The following is a 13,053-nucleotide window of genomic DNA, read 5'->3' on the forward strand; positions in this document are numbered from 1 at the left end:
CATATTACACAAAAATTGAGCTTTTTACCTTGTTTCATTCTTTGTCAAAGAAGAAGTTGGGAAGAATCTGACTATATATACACAAACACACATGATAATCTTGAGTTTAACTCAGTTTTATAAATGTCATAAAGTTGGTGAAATAAATTATTATATTTCTTTACTTTTCTATGATTCTCTTTAATTAATAATGATTATAAAAGCAGGCCTGCAATTAATGCTCTAGGAAAGTTAGTCCAATCTTTTGAAATTGTTTCTCTGTATTAAAATCTTGAAATAATTGAAGAAAGAGCAAATGGTGCCTGCCTCAGTTCTTGTGACATCAAGTCTTGTGGCATGCAGATTTGAAAAGTACTCTGAAAAACAGAAGGACTTTTCAAGATGTCAGACCCGGTCTTTGTCTTGGAAAAACAGAATGGAGGAGTTTGTTCTGAATTAAAATGGACCAGACACAAAAATCAAACGTAATATGTGAACTTTGACTACATACTGCTTTTGAAAAAAAACCAGTAAAAGTTATTTTGAGGACAACAGGGTGAATTTGAACGTAGATTGGATATGTATCTAGTGGCTCAAAAACAAATAAAAGAAGAGGATTTTGTTTTATCATGTATACAGATGAAGAGCCAGTAAAGAAATTATTAGAAAGCAGATATTATCAAGTTGATCCTGGGAAGTGTGAAATGAAAGTAGCACATCCCAAAGAGGTATGTAGACAGCAAAGGCAACAACAGAACGGAGGAAGCGGAGCTGCATCTACTGGACGGGTTGTACTAGGGTTCGTGGATGAGGTTAGGGCCAAAACTGGAATCAAGGATTTAATAACTATTATGACCAAGGATATGGCAATTACAAGTGTGCTTATTGTGGTGATCAGAACTGTAGTGGCTATGGCGGATATGATGATACTGGGTATAACTATGGGAACTATGGATATGCACAGGGATATGCAGACCACAGTGGCCAAGAGAGCACATACGGCAAGGCATTGCAAGGGGGTGGCAATCACCAACCAATTACCAGCCATACTGAAGGAGGACCTTGGAGAAAACAGTAGGAAATGCTAAAGCATCCCATCTTGCAGGACGATGTTGAAGATTGGCCTTCTGTCGCTCTAAGACGATTATTTTGTAGAAGACTTTCTAGTGTCTGAGACACAACTGCCCCACTGTATAAAGCTGCCACTTAGCATTCTTTGGTTTTACTTTGTCCTTTGCTATCTGTGTTGTGCCTTGGTGTGGATTTGCTTATACAAATTTTCTTTGTATGAGCTCATATTAAACCTCAAATAAATGCTTCCTTATGTGATTATTTTTCCTAAACAATTTCCTAGGTGTTTAATAGTCCTGTAAAAATATAATTTTAAATAAGCAATAATGAAGGCATAGTTTATTTTGTAGGGAGTTTTGGGCCATAGGGAGGAACAGTGGTCCTTTATGAATAGCCAGTCAGTTTCATCCTGTTCCCTATTTTTGTAGACATGTTCTATGTCCTAGGCTTCCTCTCCCTGTTATCCTAGGCTTCCACCACTCTGTTGAGTAATGTCCTTTTTCCTCTATCTGGAGACAACGTCATGGTATTGTGATTGCATTCTCTAAAAAAACAATAGCTTTTTAATGAGAATACATTAGTAGCCCCCTTTATGAGTAGAAAGGATTTGCATTGTTTCTAGTTGCAAAGCCATTTGTTATGATTTACTAGTTCTTTGACCCAGAGTCAGCGCTCCAGAAAAAAATTTTAGCTAATGACAATACTATGTAAAAACCTCCAGATACATACACAGGGAAAGAGCACTGTAAAATTGTGGTAGGAGCTACACCTAACTGAATTTAAGAATGTCAAAAGTAGTTAGCAAGTTTTGGGCGGACCACGGTGGCTCAGCAGGCAGCTTTCTCGCCTGCCATGCTGGAGACCCGGGTTCAATTCCCAGTGCCTGCCCATGAAAAAAAAAAAATAGTTAGCAAGTTTAAAGGATTTTGGCAGACCAGTATAAATTTATCCATTAAAATCAAATCAAAGGTTGCTTACTCTATAAGATACTTGACGTAGTGGCAAAGTAAAATTGTTTTACGTTGGTATTACACTATAGCCACCACTGAACTTAATGAAGTATTTTCTGTTTGGGCATTCTTAGGGAGCTAACTAAGAATGGAGTTCTTAGTGGAGTTAACTCCTCCTGTGGTGTGAATTAGAAAAAGTCAGCATTTTAATGCAGTTGCATGAGCCTGAATAGTTAAGCATTTCCATATCCAGACATAGGAAGGAGTAGTGGAAAAGAAATACCTTAAATTTTATATATTAGTGCAAATCTTACTGTGACAGTTTATATAATTACAGCAGATTTCTTTTCTTGGAGAACTTTTGGGTAAACAGTGCCGAACTTGGAATTTTGTGTTCAGTATAGTTAATTGGTTTAGGGAAAAATTTGTTTCCATGGTTGCACATTAGCTTACTAGGATCATTATGAAAAATATTCAGTGTACTCAGATGCACACAAGCAAACTAGTTGTTTCACAAACAAGTATACATTTTTTTGGTTGATGAACCTGCTGTTATAAAATTTGGGTGTCTGCAACATTTCTTTTTTTCCAAAGATGTTTGTATTTGCTGGACTATTAAGTTACTCTTAGCCTTGTTTGTTCTTTTGTTGTTATTTGACCTTACACGTAACCCAAGTGCCAATGTTGGCTCTCACAAGGGATTCTCTGTTCTTTAAACATGGCAAACTTAGGGAACTGAAGGGGGTTTGTTTAATTTCAGGTTGTATTGTCAAAGTCAGTAGGTGCAGTGTCTTTAGGGTAGTTGTTAATCCTGTAAATTCAAATTTATGACTAGATAACAAGCTGACATAGAGATTGTCCTTTCTCTGATCAAAAGTGAATAAAGGTTTTTTTTTTTTTTTTTTTTTTTTTTTAAAGGAAAGACAGAGAGAAGGAAGGAAGGATAGAAGGAAGGAAGAGAGGAAGAAAGGGAAACATCTTTTTTTAAACATTTTCTTGTTTTATTGTATTTTGTTTCTCCGTTTTCGTTACATGGGCTGGGGCCGGGAATCGAACCGAGGTCCTCCGGCATAGCAGGCAAGCACTTTGCCCGCTGAGCCACCGCGGCCCGCCTTTTTTTTTTAATGTATATGAAATTTCTTTCTGGTCCCCTCAACTTGCAAAACCTAAATTTACCTCCCACTGCTGGGATAATTATGAAACTGAACTATCAGGAAAGAGGAAACTACTCATTTGGGGACTGAAGAGCTAAATGTTGTAGTGGGAAAGCAGGAAAGGGCTTTAGAAGAGAGAATTCTGATACCACCACAAGTTTGGTATTATCAAAACAAATTCTTGCTTTAGAGTTCCCAGACTCTTTTTTCTTTATCCTTATCTGTTCTCTTTGAAGGTTGGGTGTTAGAAGCCAGGTCATTTACATAACTGCTGAATTAACTGAGACCAATAAGCAAGATTAATAAAATCGCTCTTCATAGCCAAAGCATTAACACAGTATTCAAATATGTGTGGTTTTCCTTTCATCTCCTTTTTTTTTTTTTTTTTTTTTTGGCAAAAGAAGGAAGGAGCCAAGCCAATATTTCGCCATCCCCAAACTTCAAAATAATTGGTAAGATTTGGTGCTTTGCCTGATCAGCACTGCAGTTTGAGGACCTGGATGTCTTCCTCCGCCTGGGGAGATACTATCTGCCTCACAAAGCAGTAAGAAGAGAAGTCACAGCAGTTCCCAAAGAAGTCACAGCTATATTCTCTCTGTAACTGCCCATGCCCCAACTTTCCCTTGGGATACTAAAATATTTTAAGTTTTTACATAGAGTTTAATTTGATTTCTTCATTCCCTTCTCAGAAAACATGCCTTTCTTCTTTCACTTTTAGCACCCTGGTGTTTCAGGTGTTAAACTCCCCTCTTTCCCACCGCTCCATCTTCCACAAGTACTTCAATGTAATCATGTAAAAAATCATTTTAAAAACATACTACATTTCTGGGCAGTGTTTTATGGTGGTTAAGGGCTAGGGCCCTGGAATTAGACAGACCCTGTTTTATAATTGCAGTGTCACTAGTCACCTATCTGTGTGGTCTTGGAAAGTTTACCAAAGCTCTGTGCCTCAGTCTCTATTTTTGTTTTTCCATTCTTCATTTACTATAGGGTAAATATGCACTCTGTGTAAAATTAAAGGTGTTATGTGCTTGAAACTTTGCTGGGATGACAGATGCCCATTATAAAAAACGGCCACAGGCTGAAGTTGCTACTGGCTCTTCTCTTCCTACTCTACCAAGCGGGTACTTCCCCTTTTCCCTCTCTCTGTCCCCTGTTAACTTCTAATCTACTTTCTGTCCCTGAGAATATGCTATTTCTAGATGTTTCTTATAAGTGATATCATATAATATTTGTACCCTTATGTACTCAGGATCTTCATCTGTAAAATAGGGATAATAATAATATCTACTTAATTGGGCAGTACAAGGATGAAATGAAGCAATTGAGTGAAGCATGCAGTACAGGATGACACAACATTCTATGCTAATTTTATTCTCCCTCTATCCTGAATTTCCTTCTATTTCCCCCTCTATTTGTAGTTTCTTTCTATTTCCTTATCTGTAGGTACTACCTCACACTTTTTTTTCAGCCCAACACAGATACCAAACTAAAAGCAGTGATCACATGTATCATATATTTTTTTGTTATTACAATCTACTCCAGTTTTTTCATCTATGATCTAGGGAGAAAAATTCGTTGGTAAACCAATTTAGAGTTGCTGCAAGAATTATACAAGTATACCTAAGTGCCTAGCAGAATGCCTGGCCCATAGTAAGAACTCAAAAAAATGTAAGATATCATTGTTAGTATCTTACTTTGTAACTTCTTTTATTAGGATGCATTTTGAAACAATACACATAAAAACACATATTGACATGACTTTGTTGAAAGCAAATTCTTGGACTACCAGCAAATTTAACGATCAATGGCTCTAAACAGAAAGCTCCTTTGATGACACTGTGCTTACTTTAGATAACCCTAAATCCCAAGAGGAAACATCTGAGAGTATCCGTGACCAAGAAAATAATAGTTTCCTGCTGTTACAGTAAAGCTACATTGTACTTATTCCTTCCTTTCCAAAGTAGGACATTCTGATCCTGTGATAATGTTCTACTTAAGGAGTTTATTTGCACCAAATAATTAATGTAGATGAATTCATTTCTTGTGATAAATGTTGGTGCAACATAGCTGGGTTTCTTGCTGTAATTTCACTGACCTCCTTTGTATTCCAGCTGACTAGTGAACAACTCAACTGTCTGCTTCAGCAAAGGCGATACAAAACAGCTCTTTCAGGCAAATCCCATTTGGGCATTTTCTTGTTTGATGATTATTTTACTGACTGCTTACGAAACATATAAAAAGAAAAAATGGTCACTTTTTAAGGAATTACTGAAGATTACCCAATGGATTTGAACAGATTCTATCTGCCAGAGCAAGAAATTAAGTCTATATTTAAAAAAATCAAGTTTCTTTTTTTACTTAAGGCTGAAATAAATATGTGTATGTTTGTAAATATCCCAATAAAAAGTTAAAATGGCTAATATCCCTAGGTGCTATTAGCCATTGTTTGCCCAAATTTGAGTCATATATGAAATATAAAGGCTAGACAGATATCCAAGCAAAAGAGAGAGCCCTGGGACGTTCCCTACAGTCATTTTAAAAAAAATTCTCTGTGATTTGAGAGATGTAACAGATTTTTGAGGAGATCTGAAAAAATATTCTTTTATATAGTGTTTTGTGTATTATAATCTCTCCCTACAAGACAAACGGTTTAAAGTGTTCGGAGTTTCAGCAAACCCTTTCCCTCTCAACCTCTCACAGAAGAAATGGCTAACTGTGGAGAAACATCACATATACACATAAAATGCCTTTCTAGAGCAAGGTCCTTCACAGACACAGTACAAAGAACTTACCCTGGGGTGATGTGACTATCTTTTAAAACTTTTCCCAATTTTTTGAGTAGTGCATGTAATGAACTGTAATCAATGATGTATTTTGTGCATGCGTGTTTCTTTGTTAATAATGATAAAACCATTCCTGTGATGAATGGCTTTATTTTGAATAACTAGTGAAATAAAATCCTTATGAAGCCAAATGACAATCAAACAGAAAGTTCATGTCTAATGCTATCAATATGAATGGGGAATAGTATAAATAATTTATATAACTCAGCATTTTCCATAAGGTAACCAAACAATTGATTTGATTAAACTTTTATTTCCTGAACTCGCTGGTGGTTTGGGGATGAATTAGAAAATCACCAGCTCTTCTGAAGGGTAAATTCTATTTTCAGATGTTACATCTCTCAGTTAACTCTTCCCTGACCAATGCCTACCTCCTGATATCCCCCAGTTTAAATCACTCTCATACTTTTCCTTCACTTAGAGCAATTTTTAGTTACATATTTGAATCCCTTTTGATGAATGTCTACCTTCCTCACCAGACTGCAGTTTTGCTTACCTTTTTACCCTAGAGCCTAGCTAGGTAAATAGTAAGGTTCAATAACTATTTATCAACTGATTGAAAGTATGCAGTAAATCCAGGGGATTACTCAGTGGGTTTTGATAAAACCATGTGCATTTCTGCAATAGCTGTTTATTTTTGTCTGAGAAGGTGAGGGTGAATTTGAGAAGGGAATTCAAGTTCTTAACTATCATCAACTCCATTAGTTCCTATTTTTCATTCCTCTTTCTTATTAAAAGTGTTAAAAGAATTTTGAGTTGCTAGGAAAGCTAGCCTTACTCCTGAGAAATGTGTTAAATCTGTCCAGGCCCTTAATTAGATAGGGCTTTTAATTGACAATGGGTCCCATTTCCAGGGAAAGATAATGAGATTTTTCTCCAAACTATTATCAAAATCAAACAAGTCCACTATAAACCATTATGATGGTCCAATCACTTGTTTTTTACCATTAAAAACAGTTGGCTACATTCAAAAGGTGACAAATACCAACCGCACCTAATTACAGAAATAACACTTAACACATTATGGTATTACCTAACATTTCCTGAGTATTTATTGAGTTAACACTACAGTGCTAAGCAGTTTTTCACATATAATTCTCATAGCACTGCTGGGAGGTACTATTATAATTTCCATGAGGCTAAAAGAGGTTTGACTGTTAGCAGAGGAGAGTCTGTCTGACTTCAGGGCCTTTCTTAACCCCCTTTATACACAGTATACATTGGCCTTTCTGTAGTATCACCTGCTAATGTGTTTATCTCCCTCACTAAACTCTGAAACCTCAAGGGCAAGGACTGTTTTAGTCAACCCTGTATCTCAAGCACAGAACAGAGTGTGGGAGGCATAAAAGTTGTTCAAAAAATGTTTTGTAAATGAAGGAGGAAATGTTTTCACAGTCAAAACTATTATCTTGTTTGTAAGGATAGATAATGCATTTTAAAGTATGGAAAGATCTACAACAGGGGTTGGTACTCCTTTTTATTTTGTTTATAAATAAAGTGCTACTGGAACCCACACAGAAAATAACCATATAATGTTTAGAATTGTTTTAATGTTAAAGATAATTAACCAAATAAGATGTATAAATAACACACACAAGACAAATATTTATAGAATAAAATGAATGCATACTTATATATAAATATAGCCTACTATTTTTTTATCAAATTAGTGACCCAACTTTTTACGTGGAAGCATAAGAAATTGTCATTTTTGTAGGTCAAAAATGGTCAAACAGCACTTGTATATGGTACATCCTAATTAAAAGAAACAAACCTATGTCAACTCTTAGTATTTGATTCAGCAGAATGCTCCATTACCAGATTTTTTTACTCAAATAGAGGTTTGTCTTATTAAACTGCTAAAGATAATGTTTTATGAAAAATAAGCATGTCTATATATATGAACTTTCTTCTAGTTTCAATAATCTGATTTTATATACAAATTATTTTTTAGGACATTAAGGACAATATGATCCTATGAAAATTCAACCTGGCACCTATTTATTAGACTTGGCTTTGATTCTATCTTTCTTTGCTGCCAAGTTGCATGCCTTTCAAAGTACTTCTCCATGAAGTCCCTTTTTAATATTATCTCTGACTTTATCCCACGCCCTCACTCACCCCCCAGCGTTCCTAAGGCATTTTTGCAATGGTTATATTATATGTGTTTATAATGACCACTTTTTGTTGAATACTGTATTCATTAGGTAAGGCACTTGAAATGGAGGGATTATACCCAACCGAAGCAGTTATTATTCCTGGTTGATCATTGACAGTCCTTCTATACTTTTTTGCTGTTGTTGTTTGTTTGTTTTCATTAAAAGAAATTCAAAATTGAAATTCAGAAAGTAACACTGGAGGTGATTTTAAGCACGTGGACGATCTGATCTGTATCTGCGCGCACCCTGGAATGTTATAACCTCCCCCTGTTGAACAGTGTGTACTAAACTCTATGAAAGGGATTACTTTCTTGGTTTCATCTGTCTGTTACTTGGAACTCTGTTATTCCTTCTTGCAAGTGATACTAACAAGGCCTCCTGCTTTTGGTGTTCCAAGAATGTATGCCTGCTCCACTGGTGGCACTGATTTCTTTTCCTACCCTTCTACAGTCTTCATTTTAAAACTGCCACTCTAAACAAAGTCTGTTTGGAAATTTCCTGGTTCTAGTTGAGTTAACCTTTCTTTGACTTACTCTTGTATTATCTGGCTTGTTTAAATTCTGAAATACTGTATGTAGATCAGCAACACTTATACTACAGATTTTGAGGGCTTAAGAACCTTCCCCACACAGGTGAGTCTGCTAGAACATGGTCATCAGCAGTGCTGTCAAGAACAGCACAATGAAAACTGTGAAGTGCTATCTGTATTTTTATTGTAAACTGAAAATATTCCCAGGTTATAGTGAACACAAATGGGGTTGTATTTAGTTTGAACTCAGGATTTGTTGTGAGTGTCCTGTTGTCTGATGTACTACTCACTGCTTGCCGGATAAAATCATACACCTGAGAAGAGTTCTCTAAACGAGGATTTCTGGGGTCTCCAGGAAAAGAATGACATGGGTTTGCATACAAGTCTGCTCCTCCTAGATGCCAAAGTCTCGCTGGCAGACTACAGGGGTACTTTTCTTGGCAGAGCTGGCTGACCTTTGGACTGGAAAATTCTCTTCCTTTATGATAGTTTTTGTTAGAAGACACCTCAAATAGGACTGCTTGTGCCCTGATGTTTTAGTGGAAACAAATCTTTCTTGTTTACAAGCTGCTCTTGCATGCCCTCTCATTCCAGAGGTCACAGGCTCTCTGGGCTCCTCCCTTCCCGGTAATTTGTTCCAAGAGACTCCTTAGGCTGTGCAGGATTCCAGTGTTCTGCCCATCAGTTTGCCAGGCAAGTTCAGATCTTTTCATTTTACTTAGACTCATGATGGGACATCTCTCTCACTGCCTCATTTCCTCCATAAACTGTTAAACCCACATAATTCAGTCCACATCCATCCCTCTCTTTAGTGAACTGCAAAATTTGTAGCTACAACACAATTCATAAAATTTTTAGTTTAATAGTTTAATCCTTTCTCCCAGGCAGCACAACTCTAAGCTCACAGAGGGCAAGAAACTTCCATTAAAATCCTTGTATCTCACATTTAGTCCAAAGCTGTAAATGTTATCCCTAAATTTTGAGATGCTGTGCTACTTGTGTATAAGCTGGTATCTCCCTGGAATTTTGGCTACCTGTCTGACACCTAAGACTCAGAGATGGAGTTCTACAGCTCTGAAACTCAGCATTGCTACCTATAACAACTTTTAAAGAAACCTAAAAAGAGATCAGACTTCGATTAGAGATAAAAACAAAGGTGATCTGGTCGGGGCTAAAGTAAATCAGAATATAGAGTTAAGTTAGACACTGTATTTTAGAACTTCACCTACTCTATGAGATCAAAGGAAGAGAGGTTTATTTGGTCCAAAACCCAGATTTTCTGCAGCACATAATCTAACTCAATCTGTCTGAATAGCTCATTTGAACAACTTCAACACATGGAGCACAGAATGGAAATGAGGACTTATAATGTAATATCCAGACACATCCCAGAGTATGTTGGGCAGATAATCAAAAAGTATTGGCAAAGTCACTTGAGGGACTGGAGAAAAAATATGGAACTATTAAATTTTACCACCGGGGAAACCCCTGCTACTGTTTCAAACATTAGGGACTCCCAAGTCAATAAGTCCGAGCCCTTGATTTTTTTTTTTTTTAATTTTCTTTGAGATATCTTCACACACCATACAGTCCATCCAAAGTATGCAATCAATGGCTCACCAAATCATTACATATTTGTGTATTCATCATCATGATCATTTTTAGAATATTAGCATCATTCCAGAAAAAGAAATGAAAAGACAAAAGAGAACACCCATACATCCCATACCCCTTACCCCTCTCACATTGACCGCTAGCACTGCAATCTACCCAATTGTTTTTACCCCTTATCCCCCCGCCCCCATTTTTTACTCATCTGTCTATACCCTGGATAAAGGGAGAATCAAACACAAGGTTTTCACAATCACATGGTCACACTGTGCGATATACAATCATCTTCAAGAATCAAAAGCCCTTGATCTTTAGGCTTGTTCTTATGAAGCTTAATCTGTAGTGGAGAAGCTAAGCCTACCTATAACTATTCCAGAAAACCTCTTTTGTTGCTCAGATGTGATCTCTCTCTAAGCCCAATTCTGCTGGGAAAATCACTACTTCCCCTCCCTGCCAGCACAACATGGGTCATGATATCCAGGGGTGAAAATCTCCTTGGAAATGTGGGACATGACTCCCATGGATCAGCCTGGCCCTGGTACCATGGAATCAACAATGCTTTCTGACCAAAGAAATATAACAAAATAAGGTATGTGGCTAAGAGAGTTCAAATAGAGTTGATAGGCTGTTCTGGAGGCTACCCTTATCTTAACTTCAGCTAGATATTGTTAATTACCAGTTTGCCAAAACCTAACCAGAACCATTCCTGTTAACCCTATAGAACACCTAGGGCTCTATCTGAGATTCTACAAAAGTCCAATACACTAAGATTATTTTCTAGAAATTTACAACCTCTAGATGTTGCCTAGGCCAGATAAGTCTTGAAACCCAGAGGGGCCAGTCTCTCCAAGAACATCTACTAATTCATATTATTGACACCCTTTCCAACATGAAAAAGTTAGAATGGACATAGCCTAAATATCTCTAAAGGTGGGGAGAAGGATCAAAGGAGAAGGAGGAATTATAACAGAGAAGACAGGATTTAAGAAATGAGTATGACTGCTGAATCCTTATATTGATATTTCTTTCTGTCTCCAGTGCCTTGGAGCAGCTAGAAGGAAAAACCTGAAATTGTGGAACTGTTACCAAACTCTGAAATCTGTTCTATAACTACTTGTTACAATGTACTTTGAAATTTGTTTTTCTTTTTTGTATATATGTTATATTTCACAATAAAAAAAGTTGTGTGTTTTGTTTTCAATCCTTGCATTTCCCCCCATCACACTAGCTGAAGGTTCAGTCAATATTTGCTTGGCTGAAAGTGACACATAAAGGTGGCTTGTATTAGTTAGTGAGAAACAAACACAAAAAGGGAAAACAGAATAAAAGGGAAAATAGCAGACTTCTAAATAAGTTATCAAAATTTCCAACTTCCATTTTCCTTTGCTTGACATGGAGGTGAAAATTAAGAATAAAAAAAATGAAACCATTCAAAAAGCCCCAACATTCCTTTTTTATTTTTTATGAATTCCTTTATCACAAACTAGTCTTTATTTACACTCGTGCCCTTTATTTCACAAGGTTGGAGGTTGGCTGTCCTGCTTCACCCAGAGAGAACCAAAGTCAGGCCCCAGACCTAACACCTTCCTTTCTATCCTCTTATCAGTCATCTGGCCAATATATGTGTTTGGCTGAAAGTAAAACTGGATAATTTCTAGCAGAGAGTTTGTGCCTGAGTCATGTACACTTTGTTTCTGCTGCTACCATTTTCTTTAACAATGATGGGCATTTTCACCTTGTTTGACTATCAGTGGAATAATCAGACCACTATAAGATATTAAAGAATACCCCCCAAAACCTGCATATAAGATTTTTTCTCCAAACATTTATTACTATAACCCCTGTGTATGTAGGAACCTGTTACTGAGCAGAGACCAAAAAACAGAACAAAAAAACAATTGACGATCCCAGAGGGAGCTTCACCCTCAAATTTATTTCAGAGGAAAGAAAACTGAGGTCCAGTGAGTTTGCTATGCTGAGGCCACTCAGTAAGTTAGAAGTCTGGGGTGACTTGGACAAAATCCAAACAGCTAGTGAAAAAGATGTTATGATTTGAGGTATATGTGGAAAGTGTCCAGTTTTAAGAGAGTGCTATTTAGTAATTTTCATTTAGTTAGATATATTTGTCTTTTTCCTTTTCCTACTATAAGATTTTATTATGGTCTTAGCTTTTATTACTTTCATTAAAAGGTTATCAGGCAGAAATATTTTCTAAAGTTAGTGTCACCCACATGAATTATGAATGATTTGGCTCCACTAGGTTTAAGGGTTTAAGTTTTGAAGGTTTGTATGAAAACTGAGACCAGAAGGAAACAATAGTTAGGAGTTTTCACTGTCATACAGTTTTTAAATTGTAAAAGTAATATGCTAGTAGAGAAAGTTTGTGCGGAAAAAAGAGAAATAGTGCCCTAAACTCACCAGTAGCTTAACACAATTATTTTCAATTTTGCGTATGTTTTTCCATTTTTTTTCAACTTCATTTACTTTTTACAGAATTGTAATCTCGGTTAACATTACAACATAAGCACCCATCCATGATGGTACATAAACTTTAAACCATAATTTTCTAATGATTGTGAAACAGCCATCAAGATATGTTAGCTCTTTATTCCCTTACTGTAGGCTAATTAGATGGCTTCTGAATTTTCGCAATTATAAATAATTCAGAAAAAGCATCTTTGATCATAACGCTTTCCCCCTTGTAAGATTATGTTTGTAGGATGCTGAGACAAAGAGATTTAAAATATTACCAAA

General features: G+C 36.4%; 1 protein-coding gene across 7 annotated transcripts in view; it reads right to left on the reverse strand.

Annotated features, from left to right (window-relative positions):
* Positions 1–13,053, reverse strand: part of CMKLR2 (chemerin chemokine-like receptor 2) — a 99,265-nt gene that overhangs the window by 59,478 nt on the left and 26,734 nt on the right. The window lies entirely within an intron of this gene.

This window comes from Tamandua tetradactyla, chromosome 3, assembly GCF_023851605.1.
Source record: "Tamandua tetradactyla isolate mTamTet1 chromosome 3, mTamTet1.pri, whole genome shotgun sequence".
NCBI classification, from domain to species: Eukaryota; Metazoa; Chordata; class Mammalia; order Pilosa; family Myrmecophagidae; genus Tamandua; species Tamandua tetradactyla.